This window comes from Pteropus medius, unplaced genomic scaffold (genome assembly GCF_902729225.1).
Source record: "Pteropus medius unplaced genomic scaffold, Ma_sr-lr_union100, whole genome shotgun sequence".
NCBI classification, from domain to species: domain Eukaryota; kingdom Metazoa; phylum Chordata; class Mammalia; order Chiroptera; family Pteropodidae; genus Pteropus; species Pteropus medius.
Genome location: NW_024355205.1, coordinates 35,541,108 through 35,563,810, shown reverse-complemented (window position 1 = coordinate 35,563,810; position 22,703 = coordinate 35,541,108).

The window sequence follows — 22,703 nt, the reverse complement described above, 5'->3', positions numbered from 1 at the left end:
CTCATCCTGCCTGTCTCTTCCCAACCCCCAGCTCTTCATGTGCAGTCCTCTGCCATTCCTCAGCAAACGCCTCCCGGCCCGCAGATGGAGAAGGTCCCACCCAGCCGCTGTTTCTGGGCTGATAAATGTGAGTGCTTCAGCTGTGGGCGTAGAAGTAGTTGGTATTGGGTTCAGGGTGGTGGTCTCAGTGGAGTGGTGTATGTGTGTGTGTGTGTGTGTGTGTGTGTGTGTGTGTGAGAGAGAGAGAGAGATTTGCTTTTCAGGCATTTGGTGATGTCTAAAAGCATTTTGGTCACCAGTTAGAAGTGACATACACGCTGGGGGTGAATGCTACTGTCATGTAGTAAGTAGAAGGCAGGACCCTGCTAAATATCCTGCACTGCACAGGGCCGGTCCCCACAGCAAAGATGCATAGGCCTGTGAGTAGGTGGGAAACTCTGAAAGCGGGTAGGGCTAGCAGGGAGCTTGTTCGGGGGGCTGGTGATGAAGTCCCACAGAGTCTGTGTTTGTGGGGACCGCAGGAGAAAGACCCCTTTGCATGAGCCCAGCTGGAGGTGTCCGGTGAGTGCCTGCTGAGAGCACATGGCTGCCCGTTGTGTCAGCCTCACCCGAGGTTTGGGGAGACGCACTGGCCCCTGGGAAAGAGGGGTGTCTGGGTATGGCAGCAGCATCTACCCCCATCTGGACCAGCGCCTGTGCTGGATCTCACCTTCCTGCTGCATCACCTGGACTCACGTGAGAAACGCTCACAGAAACGATAATTGGAGGGGTTTTTGTTCTCTGGGACAGAATCACCACTTGTCTGATTCTGCTCTGTTTTCCAAATCTTTCAAAGAATAGAATTTTTAGTTGGGCATATGGCTGCCTAGAAGAAAGACTACATTTTCCTGTCTTTCTTGCACCGAGGTGAAGACATGTGACCCATCGTGGCCAATGAGAGGACAGCGACGGAGTCCTGCCTTAAAGCCTGGAGTCTTCCTGCTGTGTGGACCACAGGTGTGGGGGCTGGGGCACCGTCCTGGCCATGAGACGGGACCTAATCGCAGGGCTGGCCAACTGGAGGGTCGGGAGGGTCACTTCTGCCAGACTTTGCAGGAGAAGGAAGCCCCCTTCACGCTGTTTAAAGCACTGCTATTTGATGTTTCTGGTTCTAACCGGTAGAATATGTAAATCCACTCTTCGACTTGTAGGTTCTTAACGTTTAACCCTTTTGGGGGGCTACGATGAAGGGCTGCGTGAGTAGCACGTGGTGGCTCGCCTGCAAGCTGCCCGGGATGCCCCATCTCAGAAGGAGGGCGGCCTTGCCCGGGCCAGGGTCCTCTGCCGTTCACGTGTTCCCACTGGCGCCCAACAGTCGGTGGCCACCCGGGAAGGAAAAGCTCCCGCGTCATTGGAGAACACCGCTGACATACGGGGCGCCTCTCCTGTCCAGGGCGCTGCCTGAGAGCACCCCGAGATGCTGCTCGGGTGCGTTCCTGTCCAGATCCTTCAATAAAGAGGGAAAGCAGAACAGTGGGCAGAGCCCTGGCCCGTGGGGGGTGCGGCCTGTATGTGTAAGTGACAACCCGAGCGAGAGGCTCAGGAAGAGACGCAGGGGTGGGGAGCGCTGGAGGGTCCTGCCACACCCCCTTCTCTTCCTGGGGGTCAAGCCCTTAGTGACGGGGTCCAGCGTCAACCCTGGAGGCTGGGCCGGTGGCAGGTGCGTCTCCGTCCTGCTGTCCTTCCAGGGGACGGCTAAGCCTGGCCCGAGGAGGCAGAGCACTCCGGGACCAACACTGCCACATTTGTCCCCTCCGTGTCTCCGTCTCTGACACGCCCGGGAGAAGCCGAGAAGGGAGGCCTGGGGCGCGCTCCGATTCCCACTGCTCTCTGGCCCCTCCCTGAGCCCTGAGGACAGGGCCACATGCCGTCCCTCGCCTGTCCTGCCGGGGCTCTGCAGGCCTGCTGCTGCCTCTTCCTCGTGGTCTCATCTTGCAGGAGAGCTCCGTGTGCCCACGCATCGCCTCTCCTTCATCTCGGCTCCCCATCCTTCTCCTTCTGAGATGTCACCCCCTCCCTGCACCCGGGGACTCTTCTACAGACGAGTCAATAGGTACAAGAACAAACTGGGACTCGGACAGGAGACTTCTGATTCCAGGGTGCGTCTCTCTCTCCACAAACCACTCACAGTTTTCTGGGCCATAAGACAAATGTGTAATATAGAAATAGAGAAAGTTTCGACGTGGAATGGTCAAACTGTAAGATCACTTATTTATTTCTTTTTTAGAGGAGAATAAAGGTTTTTTGGTAATGAGGGTATAATAAAATGCTATGATTAAGAGCTGAATCATAGTCCTTTAAGACAAGTTTCTTTAGCAGAGCCAATTAGGGATGCTAAAATTAGCTGCAGTGTTCTTGACGCGCCAAGAGGCTGCAGCCACGAAGTTCCTGAGCGGAAGAATGAGACTCAGACGAGAAGAGGAAGAATCCCTTCTCAAAAACTGGGTGTCCAGCGAGTGGGAGACGAGAATTAGCCCAAGCGACAGGACGTCCCTCCGTGCCGGGGGAAACGCCAGGGTTAGGAGCTCGCTGCTGAGCAAAGATGGTCTGGGCGCTGTTTCTGCGGAGCCGCCGGACGGCCGGCTGCCGAGGTCACCCAGGCACAGGGCCCCTGCCCGGCTGGGGACACGCATTGCCTTGCTCTCTAGAATGAATGGGAATTACCCACTTAACCCTTGGCACATGGCACTGATAATGTACCAGTTAATGACTGATCAGGAAGATTCTCCCGGAACACCAGGTTCTGGGAGAAAACCTTTCTTATTTGAGCACCTTTGGCTAAGTCTCTTCTGTCTTCCCGCGGTTTTCGGCTCCGCAGGCAGCCGGCGAGTCTGGCTCTGTTTACAAGGACTCAGGCTGTTCCATTCACTTACTTTGTGAGAGCGGCTTGTGTCAGTCAGGCCTCGCTGACCTCGGTCTCCCAGAACCCGAGGGAGTAAGTGGTTACCGCGGGTGCCCCGCTCAGAGAAGGACCAACATCTGATCCCTTCCATCACTGAATCCTTGCATTCAGGTAAGCCAGGAAGGAAAGGCGGCAAGTGGTCATCTTAGGAAGGCCGAGGAAGGGCCTGCCTTGGATCTTTTGCTGCCCTTCCTGCAGCAGAAACCATGGGATCTCACTGACCTTCCTTAGACCCCGGGGTGGGAGGGTGGAGGTGGGCGGAGGGAGGTGAGAGCCAGTGAGCAGCGATGAGACGTCCCGAAGGCCCCCGGGGAGACACGGGGAAGGGAAAGTCGAACGTGATTCCTGGCTTTCTGACTTTGGGCAAGGAAGAGCTAATGAGAAATGACTAGCGGCCAGCCAGTTATGGGTGGGCAAGCACTTCCCGAGTCCTACAGCCGAACTCACCCATGGAGCACCTCCTCCAGGCCGGTTTGGGTTCCAGGTGCTGGGGCGCAGTGGGGAGCAGGGCATTGCTGACCTCGTGGAGTTCATAGGTTAAGACAGATTTCTTACCTTCAGCACTATTGACAGTAGGGCCGGATGATTCTTTGTTTGGGGGGCTGTCCTGTGCATCGTAGGATGCTTAGCTGCACCCTTGGCCTCTACCTGCCAGATGCCAGTAGCATCCCCAGTCATGAGCGACAATTGAAAATGACTCCAGACAGTGCCAACTGTCCCCTGAGGTGAGGGACTCCCCCTCATTCCTGGGATCTTTCTGACTTTCCGCCTGCTCCATCTCCCCTCTGAGTCCAGCCTGAGAAAGTTCTCTGCTTTCAAGGGATCACGTGACAAGATGGGGCCCATCCAGGTAATCCAGGATAATTTTTCTGTCTTATAGCCCATAACCTTAACTGCATCTGTGAAGTCTCTTGCCTGTGACATGACACATTCACAGGTCCCAGGGATTAGGCGTGGACACCTTTGGGGACCATTCTGCCAACCACAATTCTGACACAGAAGACATAGTTTTATGTATCAGAGTGCGAGGCTTCTGTAGAGTGAACCCTGAGGCGGGCTTGGCTGGGGCTTGACTTTGAGCTGGTTTTTCCACACTGACTCTCATCCATACGCTGCACACACAGCAAGGTGTGTACACGCAACAGCGAGCAAGGGCTGGCCACTCATGCTTCGTGCCAGGCCTGGCGACGCGGGAAGCCGAGGCTCTGGGAGTGGGAGGGGCTGCCCGTGCTCGAAATCCCATGTTCTTCCCTCCCAGAGCAGCCCCCACGTGCCGCCCCTCATTTTTCATTCTTGCCCAATGACAGAGGAGTCAGAGGAAGCAGAAGCTTTTGCTTCTCTAGGGAAAACGTGCCTCGGGGAGACCTCAGTGAGGCCCACTGAGGAAGAGAGAGTGTGGCTTACGTCAAGGCCAAGGGCAGCGTCTTATCATCACTGAAATGCCTCATTCCACGTGTGAGACGAGGGAAAGCGAGGAATTCAGTGAGCGAAGTCCCCGGGAGCCGGTGATGGAAATGACTAATTAAAGGGGAGAGCTGGAAGTCGGAGGCTAGAAGTCCAAGGTGGGGAGTGTCGGGAAGTTGGAAGGGCCCCAGAGGGGTTTGAACTGCGAAGGAGGCGATGGAGCCAGGGTCTGGGGACTCGAGGGGACACGCTCCGTCATCTGCAAAGACGGAATGGAGCAGACGTCCCATAGCAGCCAGACTGAGGCGGACAGGTGGACGTCGGCCTGGGGAGCTGTGTGCAGAAGGCTTTGCCGTGTTCTCGGCGCATGGAGCCTGAGTGCCTGCTTCATCATGTCTCGTCTCTCCAGACTCCTCCACTGGAGCCAGTGACACAGGTGTACCTTCAAATGGCGTCGTCGTAAAGATCCTCCCAGCCTCTCCGGAACGTAGCAAATTGTAAATGCACAGTGAACTCTGCATCTAGCTTCTGTTTATATGAAGTTTATATCTGATTCCGTTTATATCAAGTTCTAGAGGAGGGAAGTCAAACTGCACAGTGTCAGACAGCCATATTTATTGTGCAGATTATGTGAGTGTTTACCTTTCTCAAAGCTCACTGAACTGCACAAAATGGATGCATTTTCCTGCGTATAATTTATATATAAAGAATGTTGATTAAAAAAAAAGCAGCACCACAGCCATTGCTTGAGAGAACGGTGTGTAGCTAGAGTGAGTTGAATTCAGATCTCGCCATTGACGGTCACATTGATGCTGGGGCCAGACGCTGAGCCTCCGAGGTCCTGTGTTCTCATCGAGACGAAGCCATATCTCAGACCAAGCTCCATGGGGCTGTGTGGGCGGCCCCGCTGGTCACCGCGTGACTCCTAGGACCCAGACCAGGCGCTGTGTAAACGCTGAGTCGCAGCCTTGCTCGTAATGACGGGCTTGCGGGCGCAGGTGGCGATTAGGCGGCTCCGCCAGTGGAGATGGCCGAGTCCGTGCCGCCTCGCTCTCTCTTATCTGATGCTCGCTTGGTATCTGCACAACAGCTGACTTTTGAAGGACGAAAAATAAGCGAGCAAAGTCAGGGAGCTGGGAGTGTCCTTTTAGACTCCAGCGGTTCCTGTCCTGTCAGGGGATGTGTTGCCGATGCCAAAGGCGTGGTCTTACTGAACGCCTTTAACTCCTTGATGCCCGTTTCCTCCCCGGATCAGTGGCTCAGGAGGCGGGGCGTGATGATGAGAACGTGCGCCCCACTGCTAGTAGCTGTGTGGAAACTAGGGTCGGCCTGAGAGGAAGCCCCGAGCACCTGCGGGGGCCGGGGGAGGCTCGGGGACTGTGGGGCAGAGGTGTGGGTGCACGGCCTGGCTCCAGGAACTTGGTATGAGCTTTGAAACTGCCCGGGCCTCAGTTCTTCATCTGAAAATCGGGGACTCTAACCGCACCTCCTACCCAGGCTGTTGCGACTGAGAGATAAGCTAATGCTTTTGAAGCGCCTAGAATACTGCCCGGCATGTGGCAAATGCTGCGTCAGTACGTACGTGTTAAAACAAACAAATGATCACATAAAGGAGAACCCTGAGCACTGGTTCTGGGGCTCCGGTGTGCTCAGTTTACGTTGGGGAGTGTCATTAACTACGTAGAGAGTATACTTCAGTGTCTTTGTTTTGGTAGAATTCACTGGAACAGGGATAGGTTTTAATGACCAAACATCATGGCTTCTGCATTCTGCAGCGAGCGTCACGTTCTCTTCCATGCCTTGGCTTTTTATTTTTTTAAATATATTTTTCTCCATTAGAAAGTCCAGGTCAAATCCCAGCCCGTCTCATCAATAACAGGACCCGTGGGCGGGACTAACACGGACGGTCCTTTCGAAGTGGCGATGGGCATGAGTGATGTGTGCGGATGTCTGCGCCGAATGCACCGTGGTGTGGGGTCGCCTGCACTTTTCCGGTCAAGGTCAGGAGAACTGTTATCATAGGTACGGAGGTTGCTGCCTCTGTGCACACTGGAAGGAAATGATGTATTTCAGTTAGAGGCTAGCGGAACAAAAACACGGTTTTTTTTTTTTTTTTTACCGTTTGAGTTCCCAGGTCCAGGTTAGGGGCCCCCGCCTGCTGGATTTGGGTCCCAGTCATCCCTCGCGGGCCTCCCCTCCCCTCCCTTCTGCTCTCCCGTCCAGGTAAGGTCCAGGAAGGTGTGGAAGAACCACAGGCTGGTCTCCCTACTCGGGTCTAACACACACAGATGTTCTTCTCGAAGACATCATCAGTATTTATCTACAACGAATGTGCCTCAGAAAGACAAAGGGGACCTTGTACCTCGTGAGAGGCAAGAGAGGCTGCTGTAGCTGTTTCCTTAGAATCCGAAACATCTCACCGAGTACCATTTGGACATAAATTCCTCACAGGAATTTATGTAAGAAAGGCTAGAAGTGATTCACGGGCCGCCCACCGAGAGGCGCACGGGTCGCTGCAGAGGGGGTGACGGGCCTTTGTCCCTGGAACAATGACTAAGCCCGTATGCCCAAGCCGAGTTATTAAAGCACCTTAATAATCTGTGGTGTCAGTGAGGATAATAATGAAGGGGATGCCGGGTGCAGGGGGTCAGGCAGGAAGCTGCGAGTCGCGTTGCTGTGGCAACGGTGTCCCTGGCCAATCCCAGGCCGAGTTCCGGCCCGCAGTTTGAATGAAACGCTTCCTCTAAAGTCGTCCACAGTTTCGAAGGCCATCTACGTGAGCACGGCATCTATTTGTGGCAACAGATTAAATGGAATCTGTCAGAGACAGGGACACACAGAGGTACCGAGAGAGAAAGAGAGGAGAGAATGACAGACAGACAGACTGGGAGACGCACTCCTGGCACTGTCGGTGGCATCTGGAGCAATCACATTTCTCTTCGGACAGATTTGCTGGCCATGCGGGGTTGCACAGGGTGCTCCCTGCACCAGGCTCCCAAGGGCGGGCTCCCGGGGAATGAGCCCCCTGTGCTCCCTGCACAACCGAGGGGCCCCAGTGAGCACGCACGACTCCCTGGAGAGAGGAAGGGCCTTTCGTAACGTGGACAAAGGCACCAGATGGGCTACGGCAGGCTGTTCCCACCTACATTTCCCAAGTGCATAAGGAGTGGGAAGGCCCTTGAAATACGCTTTATGCAACAGTGACTTCCCCTGCTCTACCTCCTGCCTTCGAAGCAGGAAGTGAAGACCAAATTCCCGACAGGTAAGCAGAAACGTGTGGTGACTCACAGTCGGTCTTGGAGTCCGCATGCTCAGGGCTGGCATGAGAAGCCTGTGGTTTCCAGGAAGTGACAAGAACGTCGACTCTTCATGAGAAGCTCAACTGCCACTAGGGAGATGCCTCAGATGAGCGACTTCACCCGTCAGGGCCTCAGTTTACTCACCTGTGCAGTGGGGGAAGTGGGTACGATAACCAGCTTCATAAGGAGGCGGTTACGAGGGTCCAACAGGATAAAACATGCTAAGTGCTTAATCTGCAGGGACTGTGGGTGTGTGTGCACCAGTGTGTGTGTGTACATGCACGCCTGGCATCCCAGGGCTGGTCACCCGTGACCTTGTGTGTGGCCAAGGCTGTGTGTGTGCATACGTGTGTGAGACACGTAACCACAGTGGGTGCAGAACCTTGACGACCTGGGGCTGTTTTCGGGCCGAGTCCTGGTCACAGCAGATGCTACAAGGTGCTGTCCAGACACCTGAGTAAATCTGCATTTGCTGAAACCCCTGCTCCTCCAGGCCGACCTGACCCGTGGCTCCAGGAAGGGCCGTCCTCCTCCCTCCCTCCCTCCCGTGGACTGCAGAGAGTAGCGGCCATGGAGGAGACAATCGCGTGCTGTGACAGTTGAGCGTGGACGTGTATTTTAGACAGAGTGGTCAGGACAGACTTTTCCCAGAACCGGCCTTGGGAAGAGCTGACAGTGACCCCTCTAGGCACTGGCTGTGACAATTGCCAAGGACCCGAGGTGGACAGGAGTTGGTGTGGGAAGAGGTCCATGTGCCCTCAGAGGCCAAGAGGAGCCCAGGCAAGGTCGAGGGAGGGCCTTGGGCTCTAGGCCCCACCAGCAGTTCAGATTGAGCAATGGAAAGTTGTCGGGGGCGGGGCGTGCCGTGGCAGGGCAACGCCATGGTCTGGTTCAAGTTTTCAAAAGACCGCCGGCCCCTGGTGCTGTGGGGAAGCCAGGACGTTAACAGAGAACCATCTAGGAGGTTCCTGGGTGTGTAGGGGTTCTTTATATATTCTTAATTCTAATCCTTTTTTTGCTGTGTATATTAAAGTACTATCTTGTCTGTTTCCTTTCTATGAGGCCTTTTTATGATAAACATTCTTAATTTTAAAAGAGTCAAAATTGTCATTCTTTTAATGTACAGTTTATACCTTTTGTTTGTACCTTCCCTGCCCCTGTGAAGATGTATATTAATCTCACTTTCCACTAGCTTTGCCTTTGGAATTTAAGCTTTCGAGCTCCCTGGAGGTGTGTGGACAGTGGGAGGTCAGGGCCCAGTGTGATTTCGTCCACGTGGAAAGCATTTAGCTCCAGCTCCGTTTACTGAGTGATCCCTAATTTCCTCATCAGCCGGTGAGTTAGAGACGGCGCGGTGGGCGTGCAGAGGGGGCGCAGCCCCGAGGAAGTGTTTGGCGTCATCTCGTAAAGTTGAACAGGTGCGCCGGGCACGTACCGAAGAGAAACTCCCAAAGCTTCTGCAGGAAACACGCAGAGCAACCATTATAATCGGCGTTGTTAGGAATAGCAGACACCTGGAAGTAACCCACTGCCCGCCAACTGGACAGAGGACAAACGATGGTGGCACAGTCACGCAGCAGGGTATCGTTCTGCAGTAAGAAAGAATTAACTGCAACCGTCCGCGACCATATGCATACATCGTAGCAGCTTCAAACACTGAATGAAAACCATGAATTCCGGAAAATTGCGTTCAACAAGAAAACCTTTGGCAAAAGGAAAAAAACAGCTAAAGAGTTTTTAGGAATACATACACACGATAAAACTACGTTATTAAAAAATAAAGGCTGAACACAAGTTCTAGGATAAGTGTGCCTCTAAGAGGGAGGGGCGCATTAGTGGGTGGAAATCAGTGTTCGTGCTTTGGCTTACGTGTTGCACGGGGGGCCGGGGGGCGCGGAACAGTAGGTTTTGTTATCACATCGCGCGTACACGTCAGCCATGCTAGTGAGGGGAGGCTGAGAACCGTTTCCTGTGAACCTGACATTGGAGGTAGGGAGTGACCTAATGCTTGAGCAACCCTGATTTTCACGGGGAGGAAGGCGGGTGCCATCATGGTAAAAAGCAGCTGGGCAAACTGAGCGTAGTTAGGAACTACTAAAACCAATAAAAAATTATAGTCCTCTTTTATTTTTAAAAAGAAATCACTATCTGACCTCTAATTGCGTATATAATTCTTTGACTGTTTTTCAAGATTCGAAAAATATCTCCGAAAGGAAATTCACTAAACACAAACCTAACCTCCCTTTTTTAAACCCCAAATTCCAAGAATAATCACAGAGTATCTTTGGGAGAGAGAGAGAAGGAGAGAAGGTATCTGGGCTGTTTTTCCCTAAGCAGTCTTTCGTGAAGGGCTCTGTAACCTGTCACCATGGAAGGGACATCTGTCACAGTCATTGCTGATGAACATCAACAGAGGCCACCGTGTCCTCAGCAGGGACCAGAGACCGGTCTCTGAGCCCCTGCATTGTAATTGGTGGTGAGCAGACATAAATAGCAGATCAGAGGTTTCAGCAAGAATAAAAGAAATATGATTTTGAAGGCGTTCAGGACATGCCCCTCCAGAATATGCCACTTCATCGTGTTTATTGTTTTGAGCGGAAGCCCTGGAAAACCACAGCTGCAGAGACAGGCTTTCCCCAGATGCCCCTCATCTGCCTGAGCCAGACCCTCAGTGAGGTCTATTCAAACTATGGCTGAGTAATAATCAATAAGCATGAATGCATATAATATACTATATGTTTGTATTTTCAAAGCTCAGGGACAGGCAAAAGGAAGCGATAGTGGCAGCCATCAGAACAGCAGCTGCCTCGGGACAGGCGATGGGTCGACTGACAGGGAGATGGGTCTGTTCTGTATCTTGACTGGGGTGGGAACGACATAGGTGTTTAAATTTGTCAACGTGTATCGTGCACGCCATTGTATGAAGTTTTGCCTCATAAAAAAAAAGCTTAAATCTTAAACTCTTAAGGAAATCGTTTTTAAAAATCTTAACAAAACAAAAAACAGTGCAGGTTCTGAAGACGGACTAGCGGGTCTTAAATCCTTTCTCCTCCGTATCGGTTTCCTGTGGCTGCTGTAACAAATCATCACAAATTTATTGCCACAGTTCTGGAGGCTGGAAGTCTGAAATCCACGTCACTGAGCTGAAATCGAAGCGTCGGCAGGCTGGGCTCCCTCCAGAGGTTCCAGGGGAGAGTCCATTTCTTGCCTCGTCCGGCTTCTAGAGGCACCTGCATTCCCTGCCTTGTGGCCCTCAAAGCCAGCATGGAGCATCTGGCTTCAGTGACCACACTGCCTTCTGCTCCTCTGTCTGTGATAAATCAACCCCCGACTTCCTCTTATACACGAGGACGCTTGTGACTGCACTTGGAATAAATCTGGGACAATCTTTCACGCCAAAATTCTTAAATTAATCACATCACCAGAGTCTCTTTATCAACATTTGTAGGTTTCAGGGATTAGGATGCGGGTATCTTTGGGGGTGAGTATTCAGCCCAACACATGCACCACTTACTAGCCGTGTATCTGTGGGCGAGCTTCCTCACCTCTCTGTGCCCTCACGGGTGCCTCATTTTAAGAATGGAGACGCTCGTAGTACCTACATCACAGCTGTGAGGATTACATATAAAATGCAGAGCATAGGGCCTGGCACATAGCAAGTGCTCAATAAACGAAAGTTACCATTGTTTTATTATCATTATCACTCTTATGCACTTTAATTGTGCCAGGCACATGGTAAGTGTTTGGAATCCAAGGATGAAAAGACACAGTCCCCACCCTGGAGGCATTTGTCATCCACAGCTGGGGACACAGAAATGCAAGCAACGTGTATTAGTCTGCTCAGGCTGCCGTACGCAATGCCACGGACAGGCAGGTGCCTTAAAAACCCAAGCTGATTTCCTCACGGTTTGGAGAGTGGAAGTCCACGGTCACAGTGTTGGCAGGGCCGGTTCCTCCTGGGGCCTCTCGTGGTCGTCCCTCTGTGTTTGTCTGTGTCCTAATCTCTTTTCAAGGACATCAGTCCTATTGGATTCGGGCCCATCCCAACGACGTCATTTTACCTTCGTCACCCCTTTAAAGGCCCTTTCTCTAGAAACAGACACATCGTGAGGTGCCGGGGGTCAGGACGTCGACATGCGGATTCTGGGTGGGAGCGATTCCGCCCGGAACCCTGATGCAGAGCACCATCGTTCCAAACGGAAAGTTCCACGGGAATGGCCAAGAACGGAGAAGGGCCGACGTCTCTCTGAGGGCACGTCCGCTCCTCTGAACGACTTTACCATGGGAATAAACCACTAACCGAGAGCAAACGGCAAGGACAAACGGCCATCGGAACACAGAAGGATGGGGAGCGACGGAGGATGTGGATCGCTATGGGTGGGGGCAGCTGGGAAGGACAGGGCAGGGGTGAAGGGACAGCGAGGAAGAAGGAGGCTCGCTCTTTCTCAGCTTTCCCTCCCATCCCGGGGGAGGACGTGGGCACCGGGACCTGGCCACACCCGATGCCAGCCCGCGTTTGCACAAACCAACGACGGCCTCAGCCCCTGGAGCCTGCACCGACCTCTCATCCTTGCTTGGGAACCCGTTAGCAATGCAGAATCGGGGGCCCACACAGACCCACCGGATCGCAGGCTGGGGATGGAGGCAGGGGGAGCAATGGCTGCCTCGGCGGGCCCTGCAAGCGATTCTGCTGCTCGCTGGGAGACTGAGGAGTTCGCTGAGCTGAATTCAAGCTGGACGGCCCCGCGTAGAGCCTGGGAAGAGGACCAGCCCCGGTGACACCAGGCTGCGGGCGAAGCCGCGTGATCTATGGAGCCAGGAGGCCTCAGCTCAGGTCCCGCTCTCACGCGGTGCCCCTGCCCGTGGGAACCTGGGCCCTTGTCTCGTAGGGCCGTGGGGCCGAGGGCAGAGGCGAGCCACACGCCACTGCCAGCAGGCGCCCCCCCCATCCGTCCACGGAGCCCCCCGCGGACATCTCGCATGATGTTGGTGTCGTGTGGTTTCATTTGGCTCCATCCTACTTTAAGAGAACTTGGGGAGAGGCATGACGGGGGAGGAGACACCCCACTTTTCCTCTTTGGAGCCCATCAAACCCCCAGAGGGCCTCGGTGGTTCTCCCGCAGATTTGCAGCCTAGGCGAGGTTCAGATGTGAGGGGCAGGGGAGATGAAGCATGAACACAGAGCCGATCAGCAGCTTTTGCGTTAAAGCGACCGAAAGGGGCTTTTTGTCTAACTCAGTGTATTGCTTTGCCGGGGCTGTTGCAACAAAGCACCACAGACCAGGAGGCTTAAAGCAACGGAAATGTATTGCCTCACAGTCTGGCGGCCGGAAATCCGAGATGCAGGTGTCGGCAGGGTTGGTTCTTTCTCGGAGGCTCCGAGGAAGCCCCGTTTCTCGTCTTTTCCTAGTTTCTGGTGGTCGCCAGCAAACCTTGGTTTTCCTGGGCGTACAGAGCATCGCCCACGCCGCAGGGCACCCTCCCCAGGTCTCTGCATTGTCCTCGCTCTGAGTGGCCCCTGTGCGAAGTTCCCTCTTCGTCAGTCATCGGAGTAGCCCTGACCTCGTTTTAACTCGACAGACTGCAAATACGGTCACGTTTCACGGGTACGGTGTTAGGACAGCAATGTAATTTTTTGGGGGGCGGGGTTGGGGGACACAGATCAGCCCACCCACACTGAAAGCACCGACAGGCAATGCTGTGGATGTCGCACGCCTTTGAGACCCTTCGCTTCTGTACAGGCTGGCAGGTGGGTGGACAACTGGTCAACTGTGAGGCTTCTCAGAAAGTGTTGGTTCCCCTTCTTCTCCCTTCCCCCACCCCCCCAGCCACCGAGGAAGGGGGCGTCTCTTAGGAGCAAACAGCTGGATTCTCAGAAGGGTAAGGAGAGTGGAGAAAATGAGGAAATGTCTTAGGTCGTTTTCTGGAACCAGCTATTGCCCATTTAGAGCCATTTAATTGAAAAAAGAAAAAGGAGAAGCAGCAACTTAGATCTTTACGATTTTTTTTTTTTTGCCTGAAGGCAATTTAATAAAATGAGGGGTGGGCTGGAGCAAGGATGAGGGTGGTCTGAAAATAAAAGCCTTAACCGTCTCTGCATCTGGACAAAAAAATGCTCTGGAAGGAAGTGGAACGTGTTTAATGATGTGTTTGTTAGTGTGTGAGTTCCCTGTGACTGTTTGCGGCCCGTTCTTTAAAAAGACACTTTTAGCGGCGGAAAAAACTGCTGGGCTCGGGGAAGAGTGTGAGCTCAGCCAAACCACTGCTCGCACTCTGTAAATTGTACCCTGCTCCGCTCTGGGTGACAGAGAAGTGGGTGACCTCACTTCCCAGAAGCAGTATACTGCACCACCTTGGAGGGAAGAAAGAGATCTGGTCTTGGGGTGTTGGGTGTTGGGGCCCCTTCTAGAGTGTTCTGAGTCTCTGCCTGCCTGAACACTGATTGTTTCCTTCAGTAGATTGAGCGACCGACTGCTGGCTCAAAGTGGGGGCTCGTCCCTAGCACTGCTCTTCTGAGTTGACCTTCAGTCCTGTAACCCAGGGGTCCCCACTCCCTGGACGTGGACCGGTACCGATCCTTGCCTGTTAGGAGCCAGGCTGCATGGCAGGAGGTGAGTGGCAGGCGAGCGAGCAAAGCTTCATCTGCATCTGCAGCCGCTCCCCAGCGCTGGCATCACTGCCTCAGCTCCGCCTCAGGTCATCAGGCATTGGATGCTCATAGGAGCACCGGTCCCAGGTGCCAAAAGGTTGGGGACCACTGCTTTAATCTAAAGTTCTCTTTAAGAATATAAACATCCCTGGGAACATATCTGGGCAGGCCTTGCAAACAGGGCCCCACAGAGGGTCTGCAATGCTCGTATTTCCCTTGGCTCCCCTCCAAGCCTACATGCTGCCGAGCACGTCATGTCTCGTGGCTTAAACACTCTGGCCACCCTGATCAGGCCTGGTTTGTGGCCACTAAGCTGGCCTGGCACAATAACTCTGCCTCAAGGCCCATGGTGGCCTGAATAAGGCCCCTCCCCACAAAGATGTGCCAATGAATCCCTTGAACCTGCAAAGATGTTACCTTCTATGACAAAAGGGACTTTGTAAATGGGGTTAAGAATCTTGAGATGAGACGTTATCCTGGATCATCCCGGTGGTCCCTAAATGCCGTCACAAGTGTCATAAAAGATAGAGGGACAGTTGACACAGACAGAGAGAAGTCCATGAGATGGCAGAAGCTGCTGGCTTAGAAGACGAGGGAGGGACCGTAACCCAAAGAATGCAAAGGGATGCAGCTCTAGACCCTGGAAAAGGTAAGGACACAGACCCTCCCCTGCAGCCCTGGGACCCGGAGCCGCCCTGTGAAACTCATCTGGGACTGCTGGCCTCCAGAACTGTGAGCGGATAAATTGCTTTTGTCTTTAACTCCCAAGTTTGTGGCCATTGTTAACAGCAGCAAGAAGAACCTGATACACCATGGCAGGCGATTTCTTTGGGAGGCAATGAGGCCTCCATCCCTGATGGCGATCGGAGGCCAGATGGCTCCTCAGAGCGTGTCCGTAAGGAGATGATGGTGGCTCTGGGTGGCAGGTCACACGGGAGAATTTCTGAACCCTGAAAGCTCTGCCACGACCAAGTCCTACACGCTGGGCGGCTTAAAGGACAGCCGTCTTTTCTCGCTGTTCTGGAGGCTGGTCCTGAGGCTTCTCTCCGAGGCCAGTAGACGGGTGTCTTGTCTCTATGTCTCACCTGACCATGCCTATGTGTGCGTGGCGTCCTGGACTCCTCTTCTGATGAGGACACAGTCATCTCGGTTGTGGCCTTCGTCACCTCTTTCAAGGCCCCACCTGCAAATACAGTCACATTCTGAGGTCCTGGGGGTCAGGGCTTCGACATACAAATTTGAAGGGATGTCGTTCAGCCCACAGTGACTACGTTGTGTGTTGACATTGCTGACATTTCTATTTAAGAGTATTTTTAGACAAATGCCTGCTTTGAATCGGAGCTTTTACAGCCGTGTCTAAAAGGGGGGAAACTTGCCATAGCAGGTAGCGCCTACGGCTTTAAGTCTCGAGTGCAGTCACTCTCCATGGGAAGGACCCAGCTGAGTGTGCTCCAGCTCCTGGAAGCTCTGAGCAAGGTACCCTGCCTTCCATGCGGACGACGCTGGCCATTCGGACACGTCTCTTCTTGATACAAAGCAAGCTGCACCCAGCTGTCCAACGATGCATCAGCCTCTGCCAGAAAGCCGGCCAGACAGACAGCACGCCCACCCCACAGACTGAAATCAAAACTCACTAGTTTTCCAGTGTGTGACAAAGGAGGGAGGCATTTCATTCTGGAAGGAGCTGAGCCAGCTTTCTTATGGGTCATTCCTTCTGGGACAGCGTCCTCCCTGGAAATCTCTCTGGGGTAGTCTTCCTCCTTATCTGTCCGTCAGCATTTCGTATGGGGTGAGTCCCCGTTTTCGGGGGCCAGCCTGTGTACTGGAGCAGGTTGGCAGTATTCTTGTCCTTACCTAGTAGATGTCAGTGGCACCCCTGCCCCATTGCCAGCCCCAAATATCTCCAGACACTGCAATGGCCTCTGGGGGAAAAAATCACCCTCAGTTGAGAAGGACTGGTCTAACTAACCCATGGAGAAAACCAGAATGGGTGTCTTGGTGCCCTGGCTTTGCCTCTTTTTTGAGAGTACAGTAGGCCGTAAGTGGTGCGTGGATCACGTCTTAAATGTTTAAGGTGGATGGAAAAACTATCAGAGACATTACGGCCTCTGTCAGAGGTGTGTAGGGCGACAGGAGGCCGGCCTGTCCGGCTGCTGAGTCGGGGAGCTCCCCCACCAGCCTCCCAGGTGGCTCAGTGCTCCCATGAGAACGGGCCGCTTGGAGACCACCTTCACCCCTCCCACGATGCACCTGCTCACCCCTGTAAACTTGCTGCCGGCATCTTTTCTTCCTGCCCTCCAGCCATGCGCACGCCCGGCTGCTCCTTGAACCCCCAGAACCCTCCCTCGGGGCCTGCGCTTGGCGCTTCACGCGCGCACGCAGCTCACCCCTGTGTCTTTGCTTCCCTGGCTCCTTCTCGTGACTGAGGTCTTAGCTTGGCTGTCGCTCGCCCTCCCATCGAAAACCGCCCAGGCCTCTTCAGCACATCGCTTCTGGTTATTGTCTTCAAAGCACGCGCCATGATCTTCAGATAGGGGTGTGGAGGGACATCCCCCCACCCCCACCGCACCCCTTCATTCCTGAGCACCGGGGAGGTTTTTTCCCGGGTTGTCTGGGGTCTGTGTTGGGCTTTGTTATTTCTGTGCAAGGCTCCAACCTTGCCTGCCTTCCATGACCATGTCCTTTGTGGGAGTGTTTCTCCTGTGACTTACCGTACGACCTCAGAAGAAATCTCATTCTTTAAAGGAGGGCGGGCAAAGAGCAGGGGAAGGGGTGGTTAGCAGAGCAGAGGTGAAGATAACTGTGCCATTCAGAGCCTGTTGTCGTGGCCGCTGCAGTATGGCGCCCGGCCTTGCATCTCGAGTGGCGGGAATGAAACCCAGCCCAGCCCCACACGCTTTGCCCTCTCCTGTGTCACACGGGAGCTCCCCCAGCCCTGGCCAAGAGACCTTCCTAATTAGATGTCCTGGAAACGGGTGGTCATTGAGTTTTTATCCATCTTTCTCTTTTGCCCCAAGGGCGCAGCGGCTGGAGTGGTCCAGAAGTGTGAAGCAAGAGTAAAACCAACCAGGGTGTGTTAACATCACTCGGAATTAGCCCCAATTAAGAAATTGAGGGCTTACGGGTCAGCTGTGGCTACAAAATGAACCCCAGGTCCTGCCATGTTATTAAAAAGAAAGATTTTGGATGCTGAAAAAAAAAAAAATTCAAAATGGCCTGCATATGAAAACCACATGGCAGACTTTTTCCTTGTAAAGTTCCTCTGACAATTTGGTCTCTGTTTGATGCAATCAATCCTCTACACTCTTCCAAAACCCATCCAGGTGCATCGAAGAGAGAAAGGTGACTATTTGAGGACAAGGAATAAGAGGTTCGGGACAAATCTAGTTAAAATGATTATGTTTCACGGGATTATTTTTGGAATGTCATGACTGGTCACTCACCTGGCCTATTCACACATTCTGAAATGTGTGATGTGCCTTAAAAGCCTGAGGCTACATAGGATATGGGCGTTTATTACGTCTGCATTCATGCCAGAGAGTTGGGAAAATGAAGTTCTCAAAAGACCTTGTTTCTCGTGGCAACAAAAAAAAGATCTTTATTTTTTAGTTAAACCTCAAACAGCAGGATATTTCTCTTGAGGTTCGTGGTCGGGGCAGTTTGCCGTTATTAACGGGCACACACGAAGTCTTTTATTACGCTTAACAGTGTTTTATAAGAGTTATCAAAAATTATCTAACAAACAAAACGTTTAAAAGTGGGCTTGCCGCACGGTTGAAATGAAGCAGAGCCGTCTCGAGATTAGGGTTAATTATATGGCCATACGAAGGGCCATGTGTCTCTGAACACGCCGTGGTTGGCCATTTATTACACAAGAACAAAGGGTTTGCGCGTTAACTTATGTAATGATTACAGCGACTTAAAACAAATCTCAGGAGCCATCAAATTTCTACAGTTAGGACGTTTTCCCCGGGAAGGAGGGCTGCACCTGCCCCCTGCCAAGACTGTCCTTGCACGCCTTAGGAAAAGCACCTAGCTCTGTTGCAACAGGCCAGTGCTGGATGAAGGAGGATTTAGGTCTGGCCATGTGTTAGCTTTGAAGAATGCTAACTTGGTTATTACTGGAGTAGCAGAGTTGGTAAGATCAAAAACAAGCAGGGGGAAGCCTCGGGCCTCGGGGCATGGCTCTGCTCCGCTCCCAGGGAATGCAGTGTGTGAGTGTGAAGAGTGTGTGTGTGTGTGTGTGTGTGTGTGTGTAGTATTGTGTGTTAAAAGCACTTATAAAGTAAACTTTGCCCCTTTACCCATTTTTAAGTGTACAGTTTGATGGCATCAGGTGCCTTCACTTTGTCATGCAAAGGTGATCACATTTACTTCCAGAACTTTCTCATCTTCCCAAATCCCAGCTCCGGCACTCACCATGCCACCTTCTGTCTCTACGGCTCTGACGACGCTCAGGACAGGGTTAGACCTTCTGTGACCGGCTTATTTCACTTGGCGTGATGTCCTCAGGGTTCATCCGTGTTGTAACACGTGCCAGAGTTAATGTGAGATAATATTCCATTGAACGTGTATACCACATTTGGCTTATCTACTCATCTGTCAATAAACATTTGGTGAAAACAAAACTTTTGGTATTATTATCCTATATATGGACAAGACTTGTTCTAAAGAGTCTTATGCAACTTCGCTGAAGAATTTGCCCAATCTCTTTAATCCGGTGGAAAAACAGACGATGAAAGACGACAGTTAGCGGGCAAATAGCACGTATTTAGATAAAACCAAATATGTAAACACTGGTGTCAGTTTCCCCCCAGTTATTTTTGTTCTGGAAGAATATTCAGGGTACAAAGTCTACATTTCAAAAATAGAATTTATGAGTCTAATCATATTAACTCAACGGGGAGCATAAATGCCAAAAGAGCCTCTGTGAGTCATTCCTTGGATTCTAAAAGGAATTAGTTTCAGACAAGAGTTTTCTCTTCTTTGAGGTTTGTTTTAAGAAATTCCAAAAGCAAACAGTAAAATACCAAAACGCCTGAAGCCGCAGCTCTCAAAGCAGCCCTTCAAAATAGTAGCCCCATGTTAGAAGTCAGCGGCTGGCCCTGGGCTGGAGGGGACTTCTTTCCTCAGTCAGTTCAGGCTTGCTAGCCCTCTGTTGGGTCTTGCCGGTCACACTCAAGTCTCCATCCCACATAAGCAACCTCGATGTTGATGGAGAGGCCGGCCTGGGGGTTGGTGGAGAAGGGGAGTGTGAGAAAGGAGACTAAAGGATCGAAAAGCCATAATCATTTTGGAAAATAAATCCCATCCAGTAGCACCAAGTTGGTTGATTGATCTTTTTGTTTCTAGTTATCAGCTTAAATTTAAGGCTTCAGTGCCTTGCAGCCGATTTATATCACATGTGCCACTGGGTGGGCCGGTGCTGGCTGCTGGGCCTGACTGCCAGTCTCCCAGGCGCTCACCCCTCTCGGCCTTCCCCAGGGCGATTTGGGGTATGGAGCCGGGGGAGGGGGACTTCTTCCACAGGGACTGCTGGGTGCCATCACAAGTCTCGTTTTTCAAGATGTGACTGAAGGCGTTGGCTCATCTTTACCCAGCCCTTGGCCTGGGGTGCCAGACCTTTCAATCAAAAATAATCAAGCCCTTGCCTGCACCACCACAAACACCCCAGTAAATCAGAATGGATCGCTGTCAGGTTCTCCAGAACCTGCATCGAGAGAACAAGCAGGCCCGGGGGTGCTTTGGTATAACAGACCTGTGGGGGCGGAGTATGCTGGCGACACTAGCTCCTTCTCTTCCCGTGGTCAAGAAAGTTTAGTGATCAAATAAGTTAAGGAAACACTGGGTTAACCGATGATGAATACACCCATTTACCTTAGGAGTTATCAGAAATTTAATGTGCATTGAGAATCTCCAGGAGACGGATGAGGGATGATCCATTTTCCAAATGTATTTAATCATCAAACCCTCTTATCAAGGAACAATATCCCCGGATTTAGTGCCTTCAGAACACACTTAAGAAAAGTCCAATTTAGACACCTGCTAAATTCAGTAATTTAATACCGTATCCAACACGGTATCAATAGTGCTTCTGGGACCACCTATTAAATGACGCGGTAACACTAGGCTCTCTTTCCCGGCCCACGCCCAGGGGCCCGCACTCTGTAACGCCAGCCTGGTTTTGATCTTTCAGTACTGAGGAAGGGAAAGCGAGAGAAAGGGCGAAAACGGCGGGATTTTCAATCAAAAATTTCGAGAACTACTGTTGCACCAAAAAAAAAAAAAAGAAGAAGGAGGAAAGCAACGAGCCAGTCCTGGGTGCGGGAGGCAGAGTTTGTCTGGGGACACGAGAGAGTGAGAATCGCAAAGCACTGAAACACGAGATCCAGACAGAAGGATGGAGAAAGAAGTCAGAAAGAAGGTTCTCCGTGCGTTGGAATGGAATCTTTATTTGGCTCTTTCGAGAGGCTCGATTTGCTTTTCGTTTGATTCTTTGCCTGCTGGGTTGTTTGGATTTCGAATCGGACACCAGGCCGTGGCTGGCTTCGGGGTGCCAGCAGAGCAAGCCGCCTTGCTGCAGGCTTCACCGATGACAGCCGTAACCGTTCACGACGGTTCTCATGGGCATCCACCCAGCGGCAGGTCAGCTCACTGGCTCTCCCCGAAAAGATACTGGAGTTGGAACCGTAGGTCTGGGTACTGACGCTCGGGTCGATCAGCTTCACAAGATGCCTTCACTTGGATTGAGTTGAATGTCATCTCAAGACCCCAAATCTCTAAACCATGGTGAAGAATAGGCCAAGGAAAGCAAACCCAGACAATTCTGGGGACCGCAAGGTGCCCTTTTGTTTCTAGCAGGTAAATCTGACTGGCCTCCTCCCATTTCAGCCCAGTTACCTCCGTGTAGTATCACCTCCGGGGGGGTCAAAACAGGCCCCAACCTGCATCGCTGCCAACGCCCTCGTCCCCAGGGGAAATTGGTGTGCCGTGCGGACTGGCTCCGAGGCCTTGCTTTAATTCCAACGCCAAGTTCGCATCTAGGGGTTCTGTCTAACTTTATGAAATCACATGACTACGCTTTGTTTCCTGCTGGTAATTTCTGCCTGGAGCATCTCCGCAGGTGACCTCAAAGCCTGCTTTGAAATCGATCTCCAAAGCACAGAAGCATTCTTTCTGCACGGTTTTCCTTCAAGGGACTTTTACAAATTAAGAATCTGATAAGCACAACTGATGATGAAGCATAATGAGCTGACTACCTGGAGAGCTTTGATTTGCTCTGACAAAGCCTCTTTGAGCTTGGTGGAAACCCAGAATCTCATCTCTTGTTTTTGTTTGTTTTTGTTTGTCTCAAGGCTTTTCTGTTGAAGACTTTGGGTCTTGAAAGGACTGAAATTTGCTGGAAGGTTCTGTAGTTTGAGGCTTCTGTGTTTGGTACAGACTGCCGAGGGGTCTAAATTGAAATGGTTATTTGTCCACCCTGGGGAGGGCCTGGGTGATGGCAGAAGCCAAGGATATTTTTGGAAGCGATTTGTGTATGATGTATCTTTTGGTATTTTAATTCATTTAAAAATTGGAGGGGGTGCAGGAGGAAGAATATTGCAGAGAAGCTTGACCAGGTAACCCTGGGACCTCCAGTTTGCCTTTCGACTTGGCTGGGTTGTGGGTCCTGGGCAAGGCAGATGTATTCCCATGCTCATCCAACGGCCGGCATTGGCCTTTTACGTGGGCGGCAGGTGTTATCAGACAGACTCTTCCTTCATTATTTATTCATTTGTTCATTCCTGTCACACGTTCCCTGGTGGATGATGAGGTCGACCTAGCCTTGTTCAGGGCCTCACGCGGGAGCTTTCTGAGATGCGCCATCTTGGGCCCCTCCACTCCGAGTGGCTGATGACCAGCACGGAGTGAGCCAAAGAGCTCTTCAAAGATGAACCACGACCTTCTTTTGCAGGTAAGACGTGGCTGGGGGGGAAAAATCAACCAGCGTAGAAAAGTTTTATCGGGGGAAACAAAGAGTTTCCTATCCACCGCAGCCCAGCTCCACACAAATACCATTTTAAATGGAGTTTTCAGCTACTTCTGTTTTCGGTCGTGATGGTAATCACCGCCAGGTTGCTAAGTGGTATGTGCACAGCACTTTAGAAAAATGCCCCATTTTGGCAAACTCTCTAGGCGTTCTGTCATGAGAAATGAAGGTGCTCATCCCTTCTTCAGTGTCTGTCAATATAGTCATTACACTATTTTGGTTTCTCAACTGGTTGACTTCATAAGTCTAAATAATAGAGTTGTGGCCTCTCCAGCAGCGTCCCTCAGGCCCTCACTTTGAAAGATAAAGGTATTAGTTCCCCAGCTTCCCCTACCATCCTCCTCCCCCAAATTCCCCCAATCCCTCCTCCAGCCTAAGTAT